Raw genomic sequence first — 26,238 nt, 5'->3', positions numbered from 1 at the left:
TTGGGCAGATGCCAATGAAGTGCCCCTTTTGCCTTTATTTGGTTCATTTGCATAACCTTGGTCTTATCCAAATTGATACTTAGACCGTTTTCATCTGAGTAACTTAGTGTGGTATTGTTATATTCTAAGCCATGTTTAATTGTGTACTGTAGCTTTAATGATATTTGTTATGTTCTGCTGTCACTGGGTTTGTGAGGTCATCACATCTTGTCCATGGTGGAATGTTATGTTTCAATAGAGGAGACAAACTGATCACGCTCAGATGACACTGGCAGATGAAGAGCTGTGTAGGTTTTAACTGAATAAATTCTATTTTATTCATTCATCTGACTTATGGATTTACTACAGGTATTCAATAAGCGCTGAAGACCTACAGTAGTACAACTTATAAATATCAGATCGTCAGTATATAGCAGATTCGAGAGGACCAGACCTCCCATCCTTGGGGCATGAGAATTACACTTGTTTAGCCTTGTTGACAAATCTGACATATTAAGATTAAACAGGGTTAGAGCTAAGACACAGCCCTGTTTGAACCCTGTGGTAGTGGGAGTCCTTCCAGGTTGTAGGTTTCCGGTCCCCAGCTTTACTTGAACTTAGGTGCCTGAATGCAGGAGGATTAACTGATTCAGGACTGGCGATGGAATCTTCCAATTGCTTAGTTCAAGCCACAGTCTGCCCCTGTCAATGTGATCAAAATCAGATGTGTAATTGATAAAAACTAGATACAGGGGCAGCTTGGCGACTTTTGTGGCATCTGTTAGTAAGGAGAGATTTAAAATATGTGTGGTGCTGCCCATGTGTTTGCAGAAGCCTGTTTGGTTAAGAGAAATAATTGTATTTTCAGTGGCCCGTGAGATTACTTCCTCCAAGATAAGACCGGCATATTATTTGGCATTATTATCAATAAGGGCTACCTGTCTGTAGTTTGTGGCCTTGTTCTTGTCGCTTTGTTTATAAACTGGGGAGAAGATTGACCCCCTCCATGAGACCGGAATTGCCTCTATTCGTAGGACTTCTCCAAAAACAGGCTTTAAATATTCTGCCATGCATTTTGGTCCAGTTTGAATACAAATGGAGTTAGGCCATTTGGGCCTGGTGCCCACTCTCACCTACCTTTGGATATCCGCGTAATAATTTGCTGCTTGGAGATCGTAATTGTGGATATTGCAGGATTGTTGCTTAGTACGTGAATGATCTCTTTCCTACAAGTTTCCCCTTTTGAATTGCCATTGAAATGCACAGAGGTAACTTGCCCAGGCCTTTTCTGTTAGATGAGAGCTTACTCCATGGGCTGTGGGATTTTGGAGCAAATTAAGCGTGCACCAGAATCGCACACTATTTGTTACTCATTACATCATATAGAAGCTTTGCCCAAAGTGTCTCTTCACCCTCTTTTTAGGTCTCGCTGAGCGAACGCGCATGCGTTCTCAGCGAGACTTAAGTAAGGGCTCTCAAAAATGCACCCAAAGGTGGATTTCCTACAATGCATGTGTGCGGGCGCGTGCACATCACACACCATTTGCCTCTCACTCATGCTGGTTTGCTTCAGCTGGCATCAGACTTCAAAGGAATCTGCCCCGCCGTTTCTGGCTTAGCTCGCTGAAGGTCACACCCGATTAAACAGCCGAGGTAATGCACCCATAAATTATATTGTTGCTTCCTGCTACTTTGGTGTCACCTCTGCGTTCATCATTGGATCCCAGTCTTTTGCTATCTAGATTTTGTAAAATAGACATGAAAGGTTTAGGTATGTCCTGATTAGGGTCACTTTTGGAAAGTCTTACAGAAACTACACTGTACGCATTCCTACCCGTTCTAGTTTAGTTTCTTAGAGGTTTATGATGCTGTTCATTTACACTTGCCAGAGAAGCCGAAAGAGTTCTTTTGAGCTTCTTATTTAATTATGTGATAAGAAATGTTTTATTGTGTACTATACCTTGATGCCAAATTCTGTGCAGAGTCCATGCATTGCAACAAACGCCTAGAGGTGCTGCTGAATTTTGCACAGCCTGCTGGCAGACTCCTGCAGGATTACCACCACACCCACCTCCACCACCACCACGTCCACCACCACCACGTCCACCACCACCACGTCCACAATCACCACCTCCACCTCCAACACCACATCCACCACCACTACATCCACCACCACTACGTCCACCACATCCACCACCACTACATCCACCACCACTACATCCACCACCACCACACCCACCTCCACCACTACCTCCACCACCACCATGTCCACCACCACTACCACCACACCCACCTCCACCACCACCACCACATCCACCATCATGTCCACCACCACCACATCCACCACCACCATGTCAACAACCACTACGTCCACCACCACAACACCTACGTCCACCACCACCATGTCCACGACCACTACGTCCACCACCACAACACCCACGTCCACCACCACCATGTCCACCACCACCATGTCCACCACCAACAATGTCCACCACCAGTACATCCACCACCACTACGTCCACCACCACCACATCCACCACTCACCACGTCCACCACCACCACATCCACCACCACCACATCCCCCACCACCACATCCACCACCACCACATCCACAACCACCACGTCCATGACCACCACCACCACGTCCACCACCACCACATCCGCCACCACTATGTCCACCACCCACAACCGTTTCCACCACCACCACCACCACATCCACCACCACATCCACCATCACCATATCCACCACCACATCCACAACCACCACCACTACCACCACCACCACCACCATGTCCACCACCACCACGTCCATCACCACCATGTCCACATCCACCACATCCACCACCACCACGACCACCACCACCACCACCACGACCACCACCACGTCCACCACTACTATGTCCACAACTACCACGTCCACCACCACCGCGTCCACCACCACCACCACCACATCCAGCATCACCACCACCATGACCACAACTACCATGTCCACCACCAACACCACCCCCTCCACCACCACGTCCACCACCACCACATCCACCACCACAACGTCCACCTCCACCACCATGTCCACCACCACGTCCACAACGCCCACATCCACAACCACCACTTCCACCACCACCACGTCCACCACCACCACACCCACAAACACTACGTTCACCACCACTACGTCCACCACCACTGCATCCACAAACACTACGTCCACCACCACTATGTCCACCACCACTACGTCCACCACCACTACGTCCACCACCACCACGTCCACCACCACCACGTCCACCACCACCACGTCCACCACCACACCCAGCTCCACCACCACCACATCCACCACCACCACCAGGTCCACCACCACTACCAACACGTCCACCACCACCACCACATCCACCACCACCACGCCCAACACCACCACGTCCACCACCACCACGTCCACAACCACCATGTCCACAACCACCACCACCACCACCACATCCACCACATCCACTACCACTACGTCCACCACCACCATGTCCACCACCACCGCGTCCACCACCACCACATCCACAACCACTACGTCCACCACCACAACACCCACGTCCACCACCACCATGTCCACCACCACCATGTCCACCACCAACAATGTTCACCACCACTACATCCACCACCACTACATCCACCACCACCACATCCACCACCCACCACGTCCACCACCACCACATCCACCACCACCACCACATCAACAACCACCATATCCACCATACCCACCACCACGTCTACCACCATGTCCACCACCACCATGTCTACCACCACCACCACCACATCCACTACCACCACCACATTCACCACCACATCCACCACCAAGTTCACCACCAAGTCCACCACCAAGTCCACCACCACATCGACCACTACATCCACCACGTCCACCACCACGTCCACCACCACCACCATGTCCACCACCACCACATCCACCACCACCATGTCCTCCACCACCACGTTCACCACCACATCCACCACCATCATGTCAACCACATCGACCACCACGTCCCCCACCACCATGTCCACCACCACTATGTCCACTGACACCACCATGGCCACCACCACGTCCACCACAAGGCCACTACCACATCCACCACCACCACGGCTTCCTCCACCACCACCACATCCACTACCACCACCACATCCACCACCACATCCACCACCAAGTCCCCCACCACTACATCCACCACCACGTCCACCACCACCACATCCACCACGTCCACCACCACCACGTCCACCACCACCACGTCCACCACCACCACGTCCACCACCACCGCGTCCACATCCACCACCACCACATCCACCACCACCACCACCATGACCACCACCACCATGTCCACCATCAACACCACCACATCCACCACCACATCCACCACCACCTGTACATCCACCACCACGTCCACCACCACCACGTCCACTACCACCACCTCTACAACCACCACGTCCACCACCACCATGCCCACAACCACTGCATCCACCACCACTACGTCCACCACCACTATGTCCACCACCACCATGTCTACCACCACCACAACCACCACATCCACCACCACTACGCCCACCACCACCATGTCCACCACCACCACCACCACCATGTCCAGCACCACCACGTCCACCACCACACCCACCTCCACCACAACCACGTCCACCACCACCACGTCTACCACCATCACGTCCACCACCACATCCACCAACACTATGTCCACCACCACCATGTCCACAACCACCACGTCCACAACCACCACCACCACCACATCCACCAACACCACGTACACCACATCCACCACCACCTTGTCCACCACCACCATGTCCACCACATCCACCACCACGTCCACCACCACCATGTCCACCACTGACACCACCACCATGTCCACCACCACCACCACAGACACCACCACATCCACCACCAGGCCACTACCATGTCCACCACCACCATGTCTACCTCAACCACCACCACATCCACTACCACCACCACGTCCACCACCAAGTCCACCACCAAGTCCACCACCACATCCACCACCACGTCCACCACTACATCCACCACCACCACGTCCACCACCAGCATGTCCACCCCACCACGTCTACCACCACATCCACCACCACCACGTCCACCACCAGCATGTCCACCACCACCACGTCTACCTCCACCACCCCCACATCCACTACCACCTCCATGTCCATCACCAAGTCCACCACCAAGTCCACCACCAAGTCCACCACTACATCCACCACGTCCACCACCACATCCACCACCTCCACCATGTCCACCACCACCACGTCCACCACCAGCATGTCCACCACCACCACATCCACCACCACAGCGTCCACCACCACCGCATCCACCACCACCACATCCACCACCACCACATCCACCACCACCATGACCACCACCACCATGTCCACCATCAACACCACCACATCCACCACCACCACTACATCCACCACCACTACGTCCACCACCACCACGTCCACCACCACCATGTCCACCACCACCACGTCCACCACCATCACCACCACGTCCACCACCACTACCACCACCACAATGTCCACCACCACCATTTCCATCACATCCACCACCTCCATGTCCACCACTACCAAGTCCACCACCACCACGGCCACCACCACATCCACCACAAGGCCACTACCACGTCCACCACCACCATGTCTACCTCCACCACCACCACCATGTCCACCACCATGTCCACCACCATGTCCACCACCACCACATTCACCACCACTGTGTCCACCACAACCATGTCCACCACCAACACCACCACAACCACCGCCTCCACCACCACTCCAAATACCACTCAGTGCCACATAATTACACGCCACATGATTACACTCTACGGAATGCAACACACACTCCACATAATACCACTCCATGCCACATAGTTATATGCTACATAATTACACTGCACTCATTGCAACATTCACTCCATACAATACCACTCAGTGCCACATAATTATATGCTACATAATTACACTGCGCTCAACGAAACATACATTCCAATTACCACTCAGTGCCACATAATTACACACAACATAATTACACTCTACTGAATACAACACACACTCCACACAATACCACTCAGTGCTACATGATTACAATGCAACATACACTCCAAACAATACCACTCAGTTCCACATAATTACACGCCACACAATTACACTCTACTGAATACAACATACACTCCTCATAATACCACTCAGTGCCACATAATTATATGCTACTTAATTACACTGCGCTCAACGCAACATACATTCCAAATCTATCTATCTATCTATCTATCTATCTATCTATCTATCTATCTATCTATCTATCTATCTATCTATCTATCTATCTATCTATCTATCTATCTATCTATCTATCTGTCTGTCTGTCTGTCTGTCTGTCTGTCTGTCTGTCTGTCTGTCTGTCTGTCTGTCTGTCTGTCTGTCTGTCTATCTATCTATCACCCTCCCTCTATCTATTACCCTCCCTCTATCTATCACCCTCCCTCTATCTATCACACTCACTCTATCTATCTATCGCATCACTGCAGCATCACTCAGCACCACCACAGCATTACTCAGGGGCACCACAACATCACTATGCGCTACCACAGCATCACTATGCGCTACCACACCATCACTGAACGTCACAGCCGCACTCGTCGCCACCACAACATCACTCAGCGCCTCCACAGCATCAATCTGTGCAACCATTCAACAACAACTGGTTCAAATATGTTCTCTCAATGTTTCAAGCTTTACTACAAATGTCACAAAAAGATATTAATATTTCACTTCTGTTCTTTGATTTTCATCACAATAAAGTACAATGAACATATTCTTCACAAAAGTTATTTACAAAAGTTTAAGCTATTGCCATTTGAAATTACAATAACTTTTATTGAAGTATTAATTATAAAAAAAAATAAAAGCCATTGTTATTTGTAATATCAATACATCTAAGTCACGTACATACAACTCATATTGCATTACACATGCTATAGGTGTCACATTTGCGAAAGTTATAACTATTGGCATTGTAAATGATAAAGCTGTTATTTCGCTATTTTCAAAACCAACACATAAATAAAAAATGTGATATTTACAATTGTACATTGCAAATGCTTGTTTTTATTTGCCAGTTTACTTTTTTCCATTCTGCTTTGAGTTGATTCAATTCCTTTTGTATATTGGCATCTGGGCCTGGTAGACGAAGCTTCTGTAGAGCTTTATTATTTGCTTTTTTAAGCAGCCTGATTCGGACATTCTGTGAACTAGTGCTACCATTACAAACTTTCTGTTGGCCTTGGTTTCAGCTATCCTTTGATTCAATGTAGTTCACCAAATTCTTTTGTGAAACGTTCCCAATTGGCTAACACATTTTTTTCTTGACATATTCTGTTCTTGTAGAATGTTTTTTGCTGTAGCTAACAGTTTTTCTGGTTGCCGATTTTTGAATTTGAAATTGTTTGCTGCATACATGGAATTAGTTGCTTTTACAGGTTGAATGGGCCGAATGACTTGCGCAATTAGTGTGATTTCTTGTGGGAAATTATCACTATTGTCCTTTACACCCAGATGATAAGCAGATGATCATCCGGGAACCGGCTGTTTACTGCGTGAAAATGGAAATGTTCAAGATCCCCAAAAGTCTCTTGGCTAGCTTGTTTTATTTTCCCCATTTATTTCTTATCTGTGAGGAAATGTGCCCGGTAAGTTACTGATTTGCTAAGAAATTATCATCCTCTACTGTTCTGAGCATATGTAAATTGAAATCACCATTTATTCTGAAGTTGGATGTTTGCTCTTCGGATAGAAGCCTTGTTAACTCCTCTACCAAATCTTGTTAGATGGGCATATAATATACTACATGCACCCGACGATACATTAAGAGTAATTTTACGTCAAGAAAATTTTAAGGCGGACTCAAGAGTATATACTTTTAAGGAAAATTTAGAGTTCAGTCTAGAACACTTTCAATGCTCAGAAAGTCTTTTACAGAGCGAGTCCCCAGAACTTCTAAAGTTCTTTTTGAAAAAATCTACTGTGATGTTGAGCTTCAAATGGATAAACTTTATTGTCATCAGTTATCGCACTACAAGTTGTCATTAGCTAGTGTGGCGTATAAAGAGTGCCCAAAATATTTGAATTTCACACTGGACCATAAGGTCAGGCGGTGCATTCTGATGTTAAAGGCTGAGGAGACTCCTGTCACAAAATTTAGCAAAAAACTGGGGTGGCAACTTTAATAAAACAGGCAAATGTAATTTATGTAATGGAGGAATCCAAGACTTGTCACATGTTTTATTTGTCTGTCCAAATAGTTATCTAGTTGAGGCACGTTGACGATTTTTAAAACCTATCTGTACAAAACATAATATTGTTAGAAATACAGATTTGATTGAGATCATAAGGTACCCTCCTGATAAATTTGTATGCTATAAAGATTTTTTAAGTGTTATTTCCGCTATTTTAGAGATATACAAGGTAAGAACAATAATCCAGTTTACTTATAACAGGTTTCATGATACATTGTAATATAATGAAATTGGTAATTTGTACATGTTATTTTACTATCTTGTGGATCTCAGATGAGGTCTATAACAATAAAAAATGTCATTTCAAAAATTACATTTCCTCTACCAACTCTTAACTCCCTTGGTCTTATCTTGTGGGTTTAGATACTCATTTATTACCATCAGCTGTAGATCATTGGTTTAGCTGTCAATTGTCACTTTAACTGCCTGCGTTGCATTTGTCATGATCGACTTTGAGGCCAGCTTTTTGACATCATTGATGCTTGCTGTTGAGGCGTATAGTGCAATACCTCCTTTTTGCTGTCCATATTTGGCGCTCTTGGTGGCTATATGATGGCATAACTTAAATCCTTGTAAGTGAAATGGCTGATCCATCTAGGTTTCCTGAAAGAAGTCTAGATCAAATGAATGAAGAAAAGTCGGCAGCGGTGGATCTGACTTTTTGGTGCAGTTGGTGTAGAGATATTACTGTGTTATGGGTTGGTGTTCCGACAGTTTATTGTGCTGGTTTTGGCTGGTTACAGACACTCTCTGCCTTCAGAGAACAAATAATTTTTTCATATATAAAAAGAGGGGCCCAGACCCCAGACTTTTAGATCACTTCTGGGAATCAAGCAGAACCTTTGCAAAGGAGAAGAGCCAGAGAAGGTGATGAGGAATACTGCCCCTGTGCTGTTTGCTATCTGGGGTTGGCCTGCAGTGGCTGCTTGCTACCAATGAAAGGAGAAAGGACTTTGCTGTTTGCTGTGTCTCCTGCTTGAGGAAGATATCCAAGGGCTTGCAATTGAGCTTGCCTCCTGTACTGAAGTCTCAGGGACATGACGACTTAATTTATTTTGTCTTTCTGCATCTGGAACTGCTGTTTCAGCTTCCACAGTAGGAAATTGCAACACCGACGAGCTACCCCATAACCCGCACCGAAGCCATGGGCACGCACATGAAGAGCACGACGCACCGCCCCAACATGCACCGTAGGCCCGACACCTGCTGACGCCATGCCTCATCGACTCTGAAGCCGCCACCAAGGGTGCTCTGCACCAGAGCCAAGGACATCACTTGTGATGTCCACGATGCACCGCCCTGGCTCGTACCGCAGCCCAACTTCACTGCCGCTGGTGCTTTATCAATTCAGAGACGATACTCTATGTAGGTGACTCCCGAATCCATCAACACTGCACCGTTATAAGGAACCGCCGCCTCGCCGCCACGGTGACGTCACCTCTCTGACACAGTAAGAAATCAACGTCTCACCTCCCCTGCATCTCAGTAAGGAACGAGGCTTCACCTCCCCTGTGGTCGTAAGGAACTGATGCTGCCCGGCGCCAACAAAGCATCACCTATCCGACCCCGTGCACCATCTTTGCTTACATCGTTTCCAAGGTACTGTTCTTTAGGGGTCTTCTGGACTCCGTGCCCGATGCCACGCACTTCGCGATCAGTGCAGTACTTTGGGATTTTCATCTGTCATGACTTCCTAATAACTCCAGTTGGAGTTATTTGTTGCTACAAACTTTATTTGAGTGAATAACCTATTTTTAAGGATATTTGTATAACTGTATTGTGGATTTTTGTCGTTTTGGTCTTATTTGGTTTAGATAAAGATTACCTATTTTTCTAAACTGGTGTAGTGTCCATTTGTAGTGTTTTTACTGTATTACTGTATGTGTTCACAAATGCTTTACACACTGCCTCTGAGATAAGCCTGTCTGCTCATGCCAAGCTACCAAGGGGGTGAGCAGGGGTTATTTTAGAAGTGTATCTCCCTTACCCTGACTATAAGCAAGGGTCCCTATTTGGACAAAGGTGCAAACCATTGCCGACTAGAGACCCCATTTCTAACATTGGTGGTCAGCAGTGAGGATCTGGACTTGCATTTTTGTCTTACATACAGTGATTGGTGTAGACTACTGGTATAGTGCAGACCATTACGCAACCACATACATCTGGTGGAACTTTTTATTTGGGACTATTTGTTTTAATCGCAACTGTGAACTACCAATCTTCATCATGTCAAAACCAGCATAACTTGCATATGTTGATATTGAATTTGAAGAGAGATGGTGGATACCTACACTATGCCACAACTTAAAGCTGTCTGCAAAAAGCTCAAAATCTCTGTAAGAGGCCTCACCAGAAAGGAGGAATACCAAAAGGCGCTGAGGGCCTGGTTGGAGTCAAGGAATTCCAGTGAGCATGCCGAGGAGCCTATGGTGGAGGGAGAGGATTTGGAGGAGCAGCAGAATGGGTTATTTGGTCTGCCTGGGGGGAGGGTACCTTCCCAGGGGGCAAGCAGTGTCTCTTCAAAGGGGCTGTCTCTAGCAGAATTGCTGGAGGACAGGGAGAAAAACCCAAGATGCATGAGTTGGAGCTCACAAAGCCCATGCTGGGGAAAGAGGACAAGAAGTTGGCATTTCAGAAGGAGAAATTAGCCCGATGGAGAAAAAGATGCTTTTAGAGCATGAGAGAGGGTTGAGGGAATTGGATCTCAAAGCGATAAGTTTAGAGATCAATAACTGTGGTGGCAGCGCACAATAAGTGCCTGGAGAAGGAAAGGTATACATTACCAAAGATGTTATTAAGGATTTCATGAAGCATGAGGACATTGGTCAGTGGTTCAAAGCATATGAAGTGGCAGTGAGGTCCCACAGAGTCCCTGAGAGAGATTGGGGAGCGGGGTTGTGGGGCTGTTTTATCAATGAAGGAACAGATGTCCTATGCCCCAATGAAGGAAGCCTTGGTAGCCAGGTATGGGTTGACCCCAGAGCTGTATAGGCAGAAATTTAGAAGCTGCAAAAAGCTGGAGTCAAGTACTTGGGTAAAGTATGTGTCCTACTTTTGTAGAGTATTGGATGGTTGGGTGAAGGGTAGCAAGGTGAATGATTTGCAGGAACTCTATGATTTGGTTGCATGGCAGCACTTGTCAGATAATTGTTTTCCAGAGCTACACCAGCACTTGATTGACAGTAAGCTGACTGAGCCCAGGAAGCTTACTGTGGAGGTGGACCACTGAGGCAGTACCAGGGTCCAAAAGGGGCGTGAGGGAGAATCCACCAAAGGTGGGCAGGGTCCACAGCAGAAGAGTGGGGGTGACAAGGGTAAACAGAAGGAGTTCCAGAAAGGGCCCCAAAGTAATCATCAACGGAACCAAGGTAATGGTTCCCAACCTCCCACTGAGATGAAGCCATGGATCAGACAGGTAAACCTGTTCATAGTGGTTCCAAGGCATGTTTTGATTATGGTCAGGTGGGCCACTTCCAAGGGGATCGTCGGTGTCACCAAAAAAGGTTACTACTGCATCCACTGGTGCACTGCCCCGGAAAATGGCTAGTGTAGCCTTGGGGGAAGAGTCGGGTGTCCCAGATGGGTGGGGTCCTGCAGAAATATTCCTGGTCTCTTTAGGAGACAGTGAGATGGCCCAAGAGCTCACCTGCCTGATAACACTGAAAAGTACAGGCAGTGGGTGACCATCAATGGCCATAGTGTGGAGGCTCTGAGAGACACCAGAGCCAGAGTGACAGTTGTCAGTTGTCGTCTGCAGAGCAGGTGATCCCCAAAGCATTCTACCCAGTAGTTGCCACTGACATTTTAAAGTACCTCTGCAAAGTGGCACAGGTTCCCTTTGAGTGTGGGGGGGGTCTCAAGTACCTAGGAAGTAGCTGTGTGGCCAGCCATGACTGTTGACTGTCTGCTAGGCAATGATTTGGAGAGCTCCCCTGGGGTGAAGGTGGAGCGGAGGTCTGATTTAGAGATGTTGGGTCTGCCTGAGTGGGCATGTGTGACCACTCGGTCAATGGCAGCCGGCAGGGCATTCAAGAAGACCTGGAGCCTGAAAGAGTAGCCCAGGCGCCTACCAGAAAGAGAAGAGCCTGGGGGCATGGGGAACCTGCAACTGAAGTTCCCACGATCTAGGAGGAGGCAGACGCTGAGGGGGATGCCCTGGGGCCTACAGGGGAACTGGGGGGCCTGCCTGAGCTGACCCATTGGCAGCAGGAAGGAGGCCCCTCCAGGGAGGAATTCTACCAGGAGCAGCAGAAGTGCTCTTCTCTTGTTGGTTTGGGAGAATGGTCTCTTGTATAGCGAGCCTAAGGTTGCTAAACCTGGGTCAGCCCATGTGCTGTTGGTACCCCAGTGCTTCAGAGCCTTCCTACTAGGTCTGGCTCATGATGTGCCTTTGGCAGGACATTTGGGGCAAAACAAGACCTTTGAAAGGCTTGTCACCCATTTCTACTGGCCCGAACTTTGTAAGAGTTCTGATACTCATTGTAGGTCTTGCCAAACTTGCCAGGCAAGTGGTAAGAGAGGGAGGAAGTGTAAGGCTCCTCTCCAACCTTTCCCTGTGGTCAGCAACTCCTTTGAGAGGGTAGGTATTGACATTGTGGAGCCTCTGGATCCCAAGACAGCCAAGGGCAACAGGTTCATCCTGGTCTTGGTGGACCATGCCATCCGGTACCCTGAAGCCATCCCTCTCCGGACTGTGACGACCCCCGTGATATGTTGTGCATTGATGGGGATTTTCTCCCATGTGGTGTTCTCCAGAGAGGTGGTGTCCGACTGTGGTACCAATTTCATATCTAAGTATATGAAGTCCCTGTGTAAGGAATGCGGTGTTACCTACAAGTTCACCAGTCCTTACCACCCCCAAGATAATGGGTTGGTTGAGAGATTCAACCGGACCCTGAAGAACATGATTATGGGTCTTTTTTTAACCCATGAGGCATAAGTGGGATGTCCTCTTATCATGCCTTTTGTTTGCTTACAGAGAACTACAGCAGAAGTCTGGTCCAAGAAGGCTGGGAGAAAGCTACCAGTAAACCTCCCCAGAATGTATATAGCCACATGCTGGCCTACAGGAACCAGACTAAGCATTTCAAGCTCAGGTGAACCTGGAAGCCAGCCAGGAGGGGATGAAACGTTGGTATGATCAGAATGCCACTATGATTGAGTTTCAGACCGGACAGAAAGTGTGGGTCATGGCCCCAGTGGAGCCGTGTGTGCTCCAGGATAAGTGGGCCAGAGCTGTTGAGGTGGTGGAGCGCAAGCGTATTGTCACCTACTGGGTGGACTTGCAGTCTCCAAGGAACCCTTTGGAGGTCCTGCATGTGAACCGGCTTAAACCACACTTGGAGAGGTCCGAAGTGGGCATGCTCCTAGCAACAGATGCTGGAATGAAGGAGGTGGTGTGGGTGGTGGTGCATGGCCGTTCTTAGTTGGTGGAGCGATATGTCTGGTTAATTCCGATAACGAACGAGACTCCTCCATGCTAACTAGTTACGCGACCCCCAGCGACGGCTACTTTCATATTTTGTTCTGTTGGCACTCCCCCACGAGTCTGAATATCTCAGCGTCAACAGAAACAGTTTAATTTCTTTGGGATATGTTATAATCCTAATAATTTTTTGGCTCAGAGATCTGAAGCCACAAAACCGTATTGCATTCAGAAATAACTTTGCAATAGATGATTTGTCACCAACTCTACTCTCTCACTGTCCTTTCCCTCACAGCATCACGCTATCCCACTTTCCCTCCCTTTTCGGGGCACTTTTATATACTAAATAACATAGCTCATGCATTGTGATTGATTGACATTGCCTGTTATGATATTTGATTTTTCTATAATAAATTTAAGCAAATGTATCAACTTCTACTGGGACCCTTCTTTTCCAAACTGGAATGAAGGAGGAGGCTGAGCTTTTTCCTGACCTCCTGCCTATGAAGGAGCAGGATGGGTCAGTGGAAGGTGTAACACTCCCCCTGTCCTGAGTCCTGAACAGCAGAGTGATTGTTGCCAACTGTTTGTACAGTTTGCTCCCCTGTTCTCCCTGAACCCTGGTGTCACTCAGCGGTGTATCCATGAAGTTGACACTGGGGTCAGTCCTCCTGTAAAGCACACAATTTACAGAGTGACTGACAGGGTCAAGGCTTGCATCATGGAAGAGGTCACCAAGATGTTAGCACTAGGGGTGATTGAACCTTCAAACAGCCCTTGGCCAAGCCCAGTGGTCTTGGTCTCAAAGGCTGCCGCACCCAGTACAACGCCAGAACTCCGGTTCTGTGTGGACTACCGAGGGCTCAATTCGGTCATAAGGACTGATGCGCACCATCCCCAGAGCTGATGAGCTCATAGATCGGTTGGGAGCTGCTCGGTACCTCAGTACGTTTTACTTAACGTCTGGGTACTGGAAGATTGCTTTAAGTGATGGGGCAAAGGAGAGATCAGCATTCCCAACATCAAAGAGACACTACCAATTCTGGGTAATGCCCTTTGGGTTGAAGAAGGCCCCAGCCACATTTCAGAGGTTGGTCAACCAGGTGTTGGCTTGGCTGGAGGATTTCAGTGGCGCCTACCTGGATGACATTGCAGTGTTCAGTGCCACTTGGGAGGAACATCTGCACCACCTCGGGGAAGTGTTGAAGGCTCTGCAGAGGGCAGGCCTCACGATCAAGGCGAGTAAGTGCCAGATCAGGCAGGGATCTGTGGTGTACTTGGGACACCAGGTAGGGAGCGGCCAGGTGGCGCCCCTACTGCCCAAAATTGTTACCATTCTGGCTTGGGAACCCCCCAAGACCCAGACAGAGGTGAGAGCCTTGCCTTTTTAGGACTCACAGGGTATTACAGGAGGTGTGTCAAGGGGTATGTCACCAGTGTTGCCGCCTTGCCAGAGCCGACTTCGAGGAAGCAGCCCAAGAAGGTGAACTGGAATGGTGCCTGCCAGAAGGCTTTTGATGCCCTGAAATCTGCCATGTGCACGGAGCCCGTGCTTCAGGCGCCCAACTTCTCAAGGGAATTCATTGTGCAGACAGATGTTTCATAGCATGGTGTGGGGGCTGTGGTCTCACAGCTGAATAAAGATGGCCTAGACCAACCTGTAGCCTTCATTAGTATGAGGTTACTTCCACAGGAACAGAGGTAGAGTGCGCTTGATCGTGAGGCATTTGCTGTGGTCTGGGCACTGATGATGCTGAGGCCCTACTTGTTTGGCACTCACTTTCGAGTTCAGACCGACCACAGGTCCCTCAGATGGTTGATGCAGATGAGGGATGAGAACTTAAAGTTGTTGAGGTGGTCCAGTTCCCTACAGGGATAGACTTCACGGTGGAACACCGCCCTGGTACAGAACACGCCAGTGCTGATGCTCTGTCCAGATTTTTCCACCTTAGTGGAGAGAATTCCCAAGAGGGTGGATAGTTCTCCCCACATTTCAGCTGGAGGGGACATTTGTTAGACCTGGCACCATTGGCGTGGGTCTCCCCTGCATTTTTTGCCTTTGTCTCATGTGTTTTTGCTGTTTGTTGGACTCCGTTTTGTTGGTCTAGATGCTTTGGGCACTTTGCCACTGCTGTTCTGTGCCAAAGTGCAAGCGCTACCTGTGTAAATTCTTGTTATTGATTAGTGATTCCATGATTGGCATATTTGATTTACTAGTCAGACACTAGTACAGTGCACTGTGTGTGCCAAGGGCATGTAAATCAAATGCTGCTAGTGGTCTGCAGCATTGATTGTGCCACTCGCAGAAGCAGTATGTAAAATGTAACTCTGGCCTGTCATTGCAGAGCCTGTGTGCAGTCTGGTACTGCCATGTCGACCCGGCAAATGCACCCACTTGGCAGGCCCAAACTTTTCCTTTTCTTACATGTTATTGACCCCTAAGGTAGGCCCAAGGTACCCCTGTGGGCAGGCTGCAGTGTATGTAAAAGATAGGACATTCCCTGATGTGTGTGGCATGTCCTGATAGTGAATTACTGTCAATCTCATTTTTCACTATTGCAGGCTACCTGTTCCCATAATACAGAATGGGGAGTTTGTTTATAACATCATATAAACATAACTACCCCTAGGAACAAGGTAGGAACATAACGTTTAGTATGCCGGAACTCAGAATGTTAAAATGCATCTTTTAGTGAGGGTGATTTTTCCATTCTGTGTTTGAAAATACCACTTTTAGAAAGTAGGTATTTTCTTGCCTAACCATCCAGTGTGCCTCTGCTAGGTTTGTGTATTGCATGTCTGGCTGTTGGATGACAGGTGCTGAAGAGGGGCAGTGGCTCCAGAGATCCTGATGAGTCAGGGCTGGGCTGAATAGACCTGGGCTGCATTTAGAGTAGGGGAAGGAGATTTCCTTTCACCTGCATGGGCCTGGTCTGCTTTTAACAATGCTGTCTCCACCTCCTGCCAGGAAGCTGCATCAGTGAGGACAGAACGGGTTTTGGCTGGGTATAGACACTCTCTGCCTTCTGGGATCAAATGATCTGTGTGCATAAAAAGAGGGGCCCAGGTCCCAGACTTTTAGATCACTTCTGGGAATCAGGAGGAACCTTTGCCAAGGAGAAGAGTGGGAGAAGCTGAGGAGGAATACTGCTCCTGTGCTGTTTGCTGTCTGGGGTTGGCCTGCAGTGGCTGCTTGCTGCCAAGGAAAGGAGATAGGACTTTGCTGTTTGCTGTGTCCCCTGCAAGAGGGAGATCTCCAAGGGCTTGAAATTGAGCTTGCCTCCTGTTCTGATGTCTCAGGGACACAAAGACTTAATTTCAAATTTCAACATTGATGTAGGCGAGTGATGCCGTAACCTGCACCGAAACCATGGGCACCGCTTGTGAAGAGCATGACGCACTACCCCGACTTGTACTGTAGGCCCAACACCTGCTGACGCTGAAGCCATTAGGGAAGCAGCTGCCTGCACCGGAGCCGAAGACACCGCTCGTGACGTCCACTACGCACCGTACCAATACCAATACGCAACGCAGCCCTACTTTACCGATGCCAGTGCTTCATCAACACGGAGCCGATACTCGACGTGGTGACTCATGAATCCATCAACATTGCACCGTTGTAAGGAACTGCCGCCTTGCTGCCACCATGACATCACCTTCGAAGACACAGTAAGGATCCGGCGTCTCACCTCCCCTGCATCACAGTAAGGAACCTTCACCTCCCCTACGGTCGTAAGGAATCACCGCCGCCCAGTGCTAACGAAGCATCACCTCCCTGACGCCGTGCACCGTCTTTGCTTTCATCGCTCATAAGGTACTGTTCCTTAGGGGTCTGGATGTTTGTCATTTTAGTCTTGTTTGGTTTAGATAAAGATGACTTATTTTTCTAAACTGGTGTGGAGGCTATTTGTTGTGTTTTCACTGTATAACTGTATGTGTTCACAAATGCTTTACACACTGCCTCTCAGAAAAGTCTGTCTGCTCGTGCCAAGCTACCAAGGAGGTGAGCAGGGGTTATTTTAGAAGTGTAACCCCGTTACCGTGACTATAAGCAAGGGTCCCTATATGGACAAAGGTTCAAACCATTGCCAATTAGAGACCCCCATTTCTAGCACATGTGGTAAACGTTCTTGTATCTAAGACACAGATGGGTGTCATGTCTCTTTAACCCCTTCGGGGCTGATGACGAGCTGGGCTCGTCATGGTGTAGCCTCCTCAAACACTGATGACGAGCCCAGCTCGTCATGAACCCCACCCTCGGGGGAAGCGCCAGCGCTCTCCCCGAGTCTGTCCGATTTCGTTCGTTTCTGCGGGATGGCAGGGGAAGACCTTCCCCTGCCTCCCCCCGCCCTCCCCGCCCGCGTCATCAATGACGTCAGCGCGCGAGGCGCGCTGACGTCACCGGAGGTTGCCTTTTGTTTACCGACGCGCAGGGAAGCCATTTGCTTCCTGCGCGTCGTTGGTAAACAGGTTAGTTTTGCGGCGGGGGCGGGTGGGATTGTCCTGAAACTTGCATCGAGGGAAAGGAAAGGCTTTTCCTTTCCCTCGATGCCACTTTTGAGCATTCCTGCTGCACGATCGTGCGATCGTGCAGCTGGAATGCTAGGTATTTTTTTTTTTTTTTGATGTTTTGTGCAATTTCGTTGTTTGGGGAGCGGCCCCTTGGGGAAGGGTCGCTCCCCTTTTTGGGGGAACATAAAATATGAACTGTTTTCGAGCATCTGATGTTTTGTGTTGGCCGTTTTTGGTTAAAAAAATGCTGATGGGGGACATTTAAAAAATACAATTACAGTGCTAATTTTAAAGGTGAGCAGAGGAGTGAGGCATGGTTGCATCCTGGCCACTTTCTTGGTTTTTTTTACAATTACTCCCTTGGTAAAGCTTTGAGGGCATATAGTAAAGTATATATATGTATAAAGTATACTTTTGTGTTTATCAGAAGTGGCTAAATAACACACCTGTCCTGCCTAGGCAAAGCTCACTAGTGTTTTTGGGCTGATGAATGTTTATTTGTATTTGTGCTGCAATTTTAACACATGCTTTGTCTTCAGTGTCCATGTGTGTGTTACTATGCCATCGCTGCGATGTGCGAAGGGGTCCCTTGAGTGAGCTGTCCATCATAGTGATGAATGTGTTTCTGAATTTGTGCTGCAAGTAGAGCGCCATCTTTGTCTCCAGTGTCCATGTGTGCGTTACTATGCAATCACACAGATGTGCGCAGGGGTCCCTTGAGTGAGCTGTCCATCATAGTGGGAAGCTCACAAATGTTTTTGGGCTGATGATTGTTTTCCTGAATTTGTGCTGCAACTCGAGCGCCATCTTTGCATAGTAACGCACACATGGACACTGGAGACAAAGATGGCGCTCTACTTGCAGCACAAATTCAGGAAAACAATCATCAGCCCAAAAACATTTGTGAGCTTCCCACTATGATGGACAGCTCACTCAAGGGACCCCTGCGCACATCTGTGTGATTGCATAGTAACGCACACATGGACACTGGAGACAATCACACAGATGTGCGCAGGGGTCCCTTGAGGGAGCTGTCCATCATAGTGGGAAGCTCACAAATGTTTTTGGGCTGATGATTGTTTTCCTGAATTTGTGCTGCAAGTAGAGCGCCATCTTTGTCTCCAGTGTCCATGTGTGCGTTACTATGCAATCACACAGATGTGCGCAGGGGTCCCTTGAGTGAGCTGTCCATCATAGTGGGAAGCTCACAAATGTTTTTGGGCTGATGATTGTTTTCCTGAATTTGTGCTGCAACTCGAGCGCCATCTTTGCATAGTAACGCACACATGGACACTGGAGACAAAGATGGCGCTCTACTTGCAGCACAAATTCAGGAAAACAATCATCAGCCCAAAAACATTTGTGAGCTTCCCACTATGATGGACAGCTCACTCAAGGGACCCCTGCGCACATCTGTGTGATTGCATAGTAACGCACACATGGACACTGGAGACAATCACACAGATGTGCGCAGGGGTCCCTTGAGGGAGCTGTCCATCATAGTGGGAAGCTCACAAATGTTTTTGGGCTGATGATTGTTTTCCTGAATTTGTGCTGCAAGTAGAGCGCCATCTTTGTCTCCAGTGTCCATGTGTGCGTTACTATGCAATCACACAGATGTGCGCAGGGGTCCCTTGAGTGAGCTGTCCATCATAGTGGGAAGCTCACAAATGTTTTTGGGCTGATGATTGTTTTCCTGAATTTGTGCTGCAACTCGAGCGCCATCTTTGTCTGCAGTGTCCAAGTGTGCTTTACTATGCAATCACACATATGTGCGCAGGGGTCCCTTGTGTGAGCTGTCCATCATAGTGGGAAGCTCACAAATGTTTTTGGGCTGATGAATGTTTTCCTGAATTTGTGCTGCAACTCGAGCGCTTGCTTTGTCTCCAGTGACCGTGTGAGTTACTATGCCATCGCACCGATGTGTGCACAGGTTCCTTGAGTAAGCTGTCCATCATAGTGGGTAAATTTAGGGAAGATGGTGCACTCCGCTAGTTGGTGGGCGGGGCCAAACGGGGGTCTTCTGTGCGTGTTCACATGCCTCTTATGTGTATGAATGGTCACAGACAGATGAGAGCACCAGATGGGGTGAAAGGAGCTCCTGGTGATAGGAGTTGTTTTTGGATGTAGCTTGTGAAAGTGAAGGATGCAAGTGCCTCTGTCCAGCATCACTGTTATCCACAGTAATTCTGTTGCCCCCCTCCCCATGATAATCCCTGATGACGTCAGCGCGCACAGCATGTGCAACATCTTCAGGGATTCCCAGGTGGTCAGGAAGCCATTTGCTTCCTGCGCCTGGAGGTGTTAATTTATTTTTGAGAGTCTTGGGGGTGTGGGGCCGCAAAGAGGCATCAGGGGAGAGGCAAGTGATTTTCCTCTCTCCTGATGTCTCTTTCCAGCCTCACGGTTGCGCACAGCATTGCGTTTGTGCGGTGGAAATGCCCCCACTAGCACCAGGGATTTCATTTTAGATTGTAGGAAGTGACCCCTTTTGCAAGGGTCGCTTCCTGGTGGGTTGGATTTTTAACTTAGATTTTCTGCCCCCCCCTTTTTGATGGCCCATCTGTGTGGATGTGATTTTGTGGGTAAATTTGTGTGTTGTTTGTTTATTTGTTATGTAGTTTGTGAAATGTAGTATTAATTTTTTTATTTCCTCTTTGTTTTTGATCCAGGCTTTTGCTGTTGCTATTGGTGTAGGTTGTGGTTCAGTTACTGCTGGTTTTGCAGCTTGTGTAGTTGCATGTGCTTGGTAAGTAAAAAAATGTTGTACTACTTTCCCTAGATGAATGTGTTTTTTTGAAAAGTCTAGTTATTGCTGTTTGTGTGGCTTTGTGGTTCTTGATTGTTAACTTTTTTTTGTATTGCTGCTTGATGTGTACTTTGTCTAATCTATACTTTTTTTTCTTTCTAGTGGGATTTCCTTTCTTTTTGCTGTGTTTCAGCAGAGTAGGTGCTGGTGAGTGTTCTTATATTTTGTTAGATTTGAATTGTTTTTAAAGTGTGTTGTTCTTTGCGTGAAGACTCTACCTTGTTTACTTCGTACTTTGCACAGTGTAGCTTGTTGTTCACTTGTGCGTGTAGTCTTCTTGCATAGCAAGGATAATGGCTGCTCGCAGAATGACTGCTCGGCACGTTGTTAGTTTGCTTTTTGAGACTTCCTCTGAGCATGGTCCAGACACTGACTCCGATTCGGAGCATGAGGAATTTGCAGAAGATTCAGGCAGTGAGTTTTCTCTTCGCATGGTATCTTCTTCATCGGATGATGATTCTTCTAGTGCTGATGAAGTGCCTGTGGTAGAGAGGGACATTGATGTGCCGGTAGAGAGGCAAGAGCCATCTGAGCGGCTGCCTAGGTCCTTAAGGTTTCGCTTACTTTCTCGTCGGGAAGAGGCAAGTGTGGTAAAGGCTGCGCCCAAAAAGCTTCACATTGCTGTTGTTCGCCAAGGGTTATCTGGTGCTGCTAGTCTTCCTGTTGTAGAGCAGCATGAGGCATCTGGTGCTGCTAGTCTTCCTGTTGTAGAGCAGCATGAGGCATCTGGTGCTGCTAGTCTTTCTGTTGTTGTTGAGCAGCAAGTGGCATCTGGGGAGGCGAGTTCCTCTGTTGATGTTGAGATGCAAGAGGCAGCTGGGGATGCTAGTGTTCCCGTTGATGTAGTGCAGCAAGAGGCAGCTGGGCTGCAGGCTAGGGTGGCTTCTTCTTCCGATATTAGTGATGACGTCTGGGTTGCCCCTGGCATGGTGCAGCCTGAATTGCCAGACTTCACTGGTGTTCCAGGGTGTAGAGTGAATACTGACAATTTTCTGCCAATTCAATTTTTTCAATTGTTTTTTGACGATGAGTTTTTGCAAGAGATTGTGGAGCAAACTAATTTGTATGCAGAGCAGTATTTGAGGGACCACAGTGCCAGCCTTAAGCCCCATTCTAGAGCTACCTATTGGTCTCCCACATGTGTTGAAGAGATGAAGAAGTTTTTGGGATTAATTTTTTTGACGGGCTTGCTAAGGAAGCCATCAATGTCTTCTTATTGGTCCACTAGTCCCTTGATGGCAACATCTATATTTCCAGCAGTTATGACTCGTGATCGGTATATGCTTCTTCTTCGCATGATGCATTTCGTTGATAATGATTTAGCGTTGCCACGTGATCACCCTGATTGTGACCGTCTTTTTAAGATTCGGCCTGTCCTTGATCACTTTGTTGATCGTTTTTCTGAGATCTTTGCTCCTGGAAAACAAATAGCTGTGGATGAGTCTTTGGTATTGTTCAAAGGCCGCTTGGTTTTTAGGCAATACATTCCTAGTAAGAGGGCACGCTATGGAATCAAACTGTATATGCTGTGTGACAGTGAGACTGGATACGTTTATAATTTCAGGGTGTACACCGGTAAGGATTCCAGCATTAACACTTCTGCTTGTCCGTCCACTTTTGGAGTGACTGAGAAAATTGTGTGGGAACTAGGCAGACGATTATTTAACAAAGGCCACCATTTATATGTAGATAACTTCTACACTAGTGTGCGTTTGTTCAAGGAATTGGCAAAAGTGGGCACTGTTGCTTGTGGCACGATGCGCAGTAACCGGAAAGGTTTCCCTATTGAACTTGTTTGCAAAAGGCTTGTGCGGGGACAGTCTACTGCATTGCGATGTGGTAAGCTTCTAGCTGTGAAGTTTTGTGACAGGAGAGATGTGTACATGCTGACTACAATCCATGATGAAAGCACTGAAGCTCTGCCTGTTTGGGGTGAGCGTGCTGAAGTGCGTAAACCTGTGTGCATTTTACAGTACAATAAGTACATGGGTGGTGTTGACAGAGTAGATCAGAGGTTGGAACCTTATGCTGCTCTACGAAAGTCTTACATTTGGTACAAGAAGTTGGCTATTCATCTTTTCCACTTGGCATCCTTTAATGCTTTCGTTGTGTTCCAGAAATCTTGTCCTGAGGTAAAGATGCCTTTTGTTAAGTTTCAGGAGACTATAATAGGCAGCCTTGTACTAGTGGAACAGGCAAGTGTCCCAAGATTTGGAGTGGCAGACTGAAAGATCGCCACTTTCCAGAATACATTCCTCCCACAACTGCAAAAGACAATCCCACTAAAAGATGTAGAGTCTGTTGGCGAAGAGAAGTGCGGAGGGAGTCTCGTTTGTACTGCCCTGACTGTCCTTCAAAACCTGGATTGTGTGTGCCAGCTTGTTTTAAATCGTACCACACACAAAAGAAGTTTTGGGAGTTTCATTGAGCTTGTAAGTGTACTGTCTGGTCTGTATTCTGTAATATTTTTAGTCTGCTTTAAGGTGTGCATTGGTGCACAGCATTTAGTTTTTGACTTTGTGTTAGCAGATTTGTAGGTTTCATCATTTGATTTGTGGTATTTCTTTAAAAAAATCTAATTTCGATGGTGGTGTGTGCTGCATTATGCTTGGATTGTCTGTGTGCGTGGACTGGCGTTTGGCTGGTGGTGTGCGTAGTCTGGTGCTTGGCTGGCATAGTGCATGGATTTGAGTTGTGCTGGGGGGGTGAGTGGATTTTTGCTTGGCTGGCGGAGTGCATGGTTAGGTGCTTGGCTGGTGGTGTGAGTGGATGGCGCTTGGCTGGTGGTGTGCGTGAACTGGTGCTTGTCTGGCATAGTGCATGGATTGGAGTTGTGCTTGGGGGGTGCGTGGATTTTTGCTTGGCTGGCGGAGTGCATGGTTAGGTGCTTGGCTGGTGGTGTGAGTGGATGGCGCTTGGCTGGTGGTGTGCGTGGTCTGGTGCTTGGCTGGCATAGTGCATGGGTTGGAGTTGTGCTTGGGGGGTGCGTGGATTTTTGCTTGGCTGGCGGAGTGCATGGTTAGGTGCTTGGCTGGTGGTGTGAGTGGATGGCGCTTGGCTGGTGGTGTGCGTGAACTGGTGCTTGTCTGGCATAGTGCATGGATTGGAGTTGTGCTTGGGGGGTGCGTGGATTTTTGCTTGGCTGGCAGAGTGCATGGTTAGGTGCTTGGCTGTCGGTGTGAGTGCATGGAGCTTTGCTGGTTGTGTGCAAGGATTGGTGCTCGGCTGGCGGTGTGAATGGATGGTGCTTTGGTGTTTGTGTGCAAGGTTAGGTGCTTGGCTGGCGGTGAGTGTGGACAAGTGCTTGGTTGGTGGTGTTGGTGGACTTGCGCTTGGCTGGCGGTGTGTGAGTATTTACTTTCTGATGGTCACTACACACAGTGCTAGCTGAGTGCCACTCCACCCAGTCCATCAATTTGTGTATTTGCTGTGTCTGGAATGTGGGCGTGTGAATGTGATGGGCCCTTGAATGGCGCTGTCTGCTGGTGTGAGTGTTTTGATGTGAAGGGCCTGCGGCTGGCGGTGTGAATGTTTTGTATGTGTCACATGTATGAAAGGTGTGTGAATGGCCTGTAAAGAGGTTGGTGCCTTGTCGTGGCTTTACAGCTCACGAGCTGTGAGTCAATGGTTCAGTTTCTCGTTCTCTCAATTATTAGCAGTGCATTTCATTATTTGTGAATTTGCTTGCTAATTGAATTGTATATGCTGAACCTTCACTCACCCTCGTGCTAAATCCAACCAGTGTGTGTGTTTGAGGATTTGTTTGCTGTTTTTTTTTAATTTTTATATTTTTCAGTACGGGTGCTCTTTTTTTTTTTTTGTAAATGTTGTGATGTGTTCCTTTTGTGCATGGTGGTGTGATTGTTTTTCTTTGTTTTAGGTATGAAAGGAGTGTGAATGGCCTGTAAAGCGGTTGGTGCCTTGACGCTGGCTTTACAGCTCACGAGCTGCAAGTAATTGGTTCAGTTTCTTTGTCCATGTAATTGACAGTGCATTTCTTTTTTGGGAAATCTCTTGTTAATGTTTTTATATACTGAACCATCACTTGCCCTCGTGCCAAATCCAACCAGTATGTGTGTATGTGTTTGGAATTGATGGGCTACTAGGGAAACCTACCAAAACCATACATTTTTGAATTGTAGACACCTAGGTGCTTTCAAGGAGCTATGGCTTGTGTGGATCCTCCAACGTTCCTTTACCCAGAATTCCCTGCAAACCTCAATATTACTTAAAAAAAACAATGTTTTCAGCAATGTTTGTGTTGGAAAGCGTGCCATCACTGGGCTCACCCAAATTTCCTCCCTCCCAGCGTTCCCCCATGTCTCCCGGGAAAAATGGTACCTCACTTGCGTGGGTAGGCATAGTGGCTGCGACAGGAAACGGTTCAAATCGTACGGTGGTGAATTTACAATAACCAATAGCAACATTACCTTTTTTTTGGGGGGGGGGACTGAGTTTTTGGACCGGGGCTCGGCGGGCATCTTTGGAAAGTACCAAACCCAAACAGTTCTGAAAACTAGACACCCGGGGGAGTCCAGGGAGGTATGACATGCGTGAGTCCCCCAATGTTTTCCTACCCAGAAATCCCTGCAAACCATAAATTTTGGTTAAAAAAACAGTTTTCCAAACATTTTTGCGTGGGATCTCCGTGTCGGCACAAATGTCCAACCACCCAGCGTTCCCCTTGTTCTCCCGAGTTAAATGATACCTCACTTGTGTGGGTGGGCCCAAGGCCTGTGTCTAAGGCAGTGGGGCTTAATTTGTAAAACATAAATACTACTTTTTCAAAAGTCATTTTCGGACTGTTCTGCTTTGGGGCACCCACACAAGTGAGGTATCCTTTTACTCGGGAGAACAAGGTGAACGCTGGGTGGTAGGACATTTTTGCCGACACGGAGATCCCACGCAAAAAAGTTTGGAAAAGTGATATTTTTACCTAATTTTAAGGTTTGCAAGGAGTTCTGGGTAGGAAAACATTGGGGGACCTACGCATGCCATACCTCCCTGGACTCCCCCGGGTGTCTAGTTTTCAGAACTGTTTGGGTTTTGTACTTTCCAAAGAATACCACCGAGCCCCGGGCCAAAAACTCAGGTGCCCCCCCCCCAAAATCAAGGTTGTTTTGCAATTGGCTATTGTAAATGCACCACCGTACGATTTGAACAGTTTCCTGTTGCAGCCACTATGCCTA

This window comes from Lissotriton vulgaris, chromosome 3_1, assembly GCF_964263255.1.
Source record: "Lissotriton vulgaris chromosome 3_1, aLisVul1.2, whole genome shotgun sequence".
NCBI lineage: Eukaryota > Metazoa > Chordata > Amphibia > Caudata > Salamandridae > Lissotriton > Lissotriton vulgaris.
Note: the sequence above shows the minus strand (reverse complement) of the source record.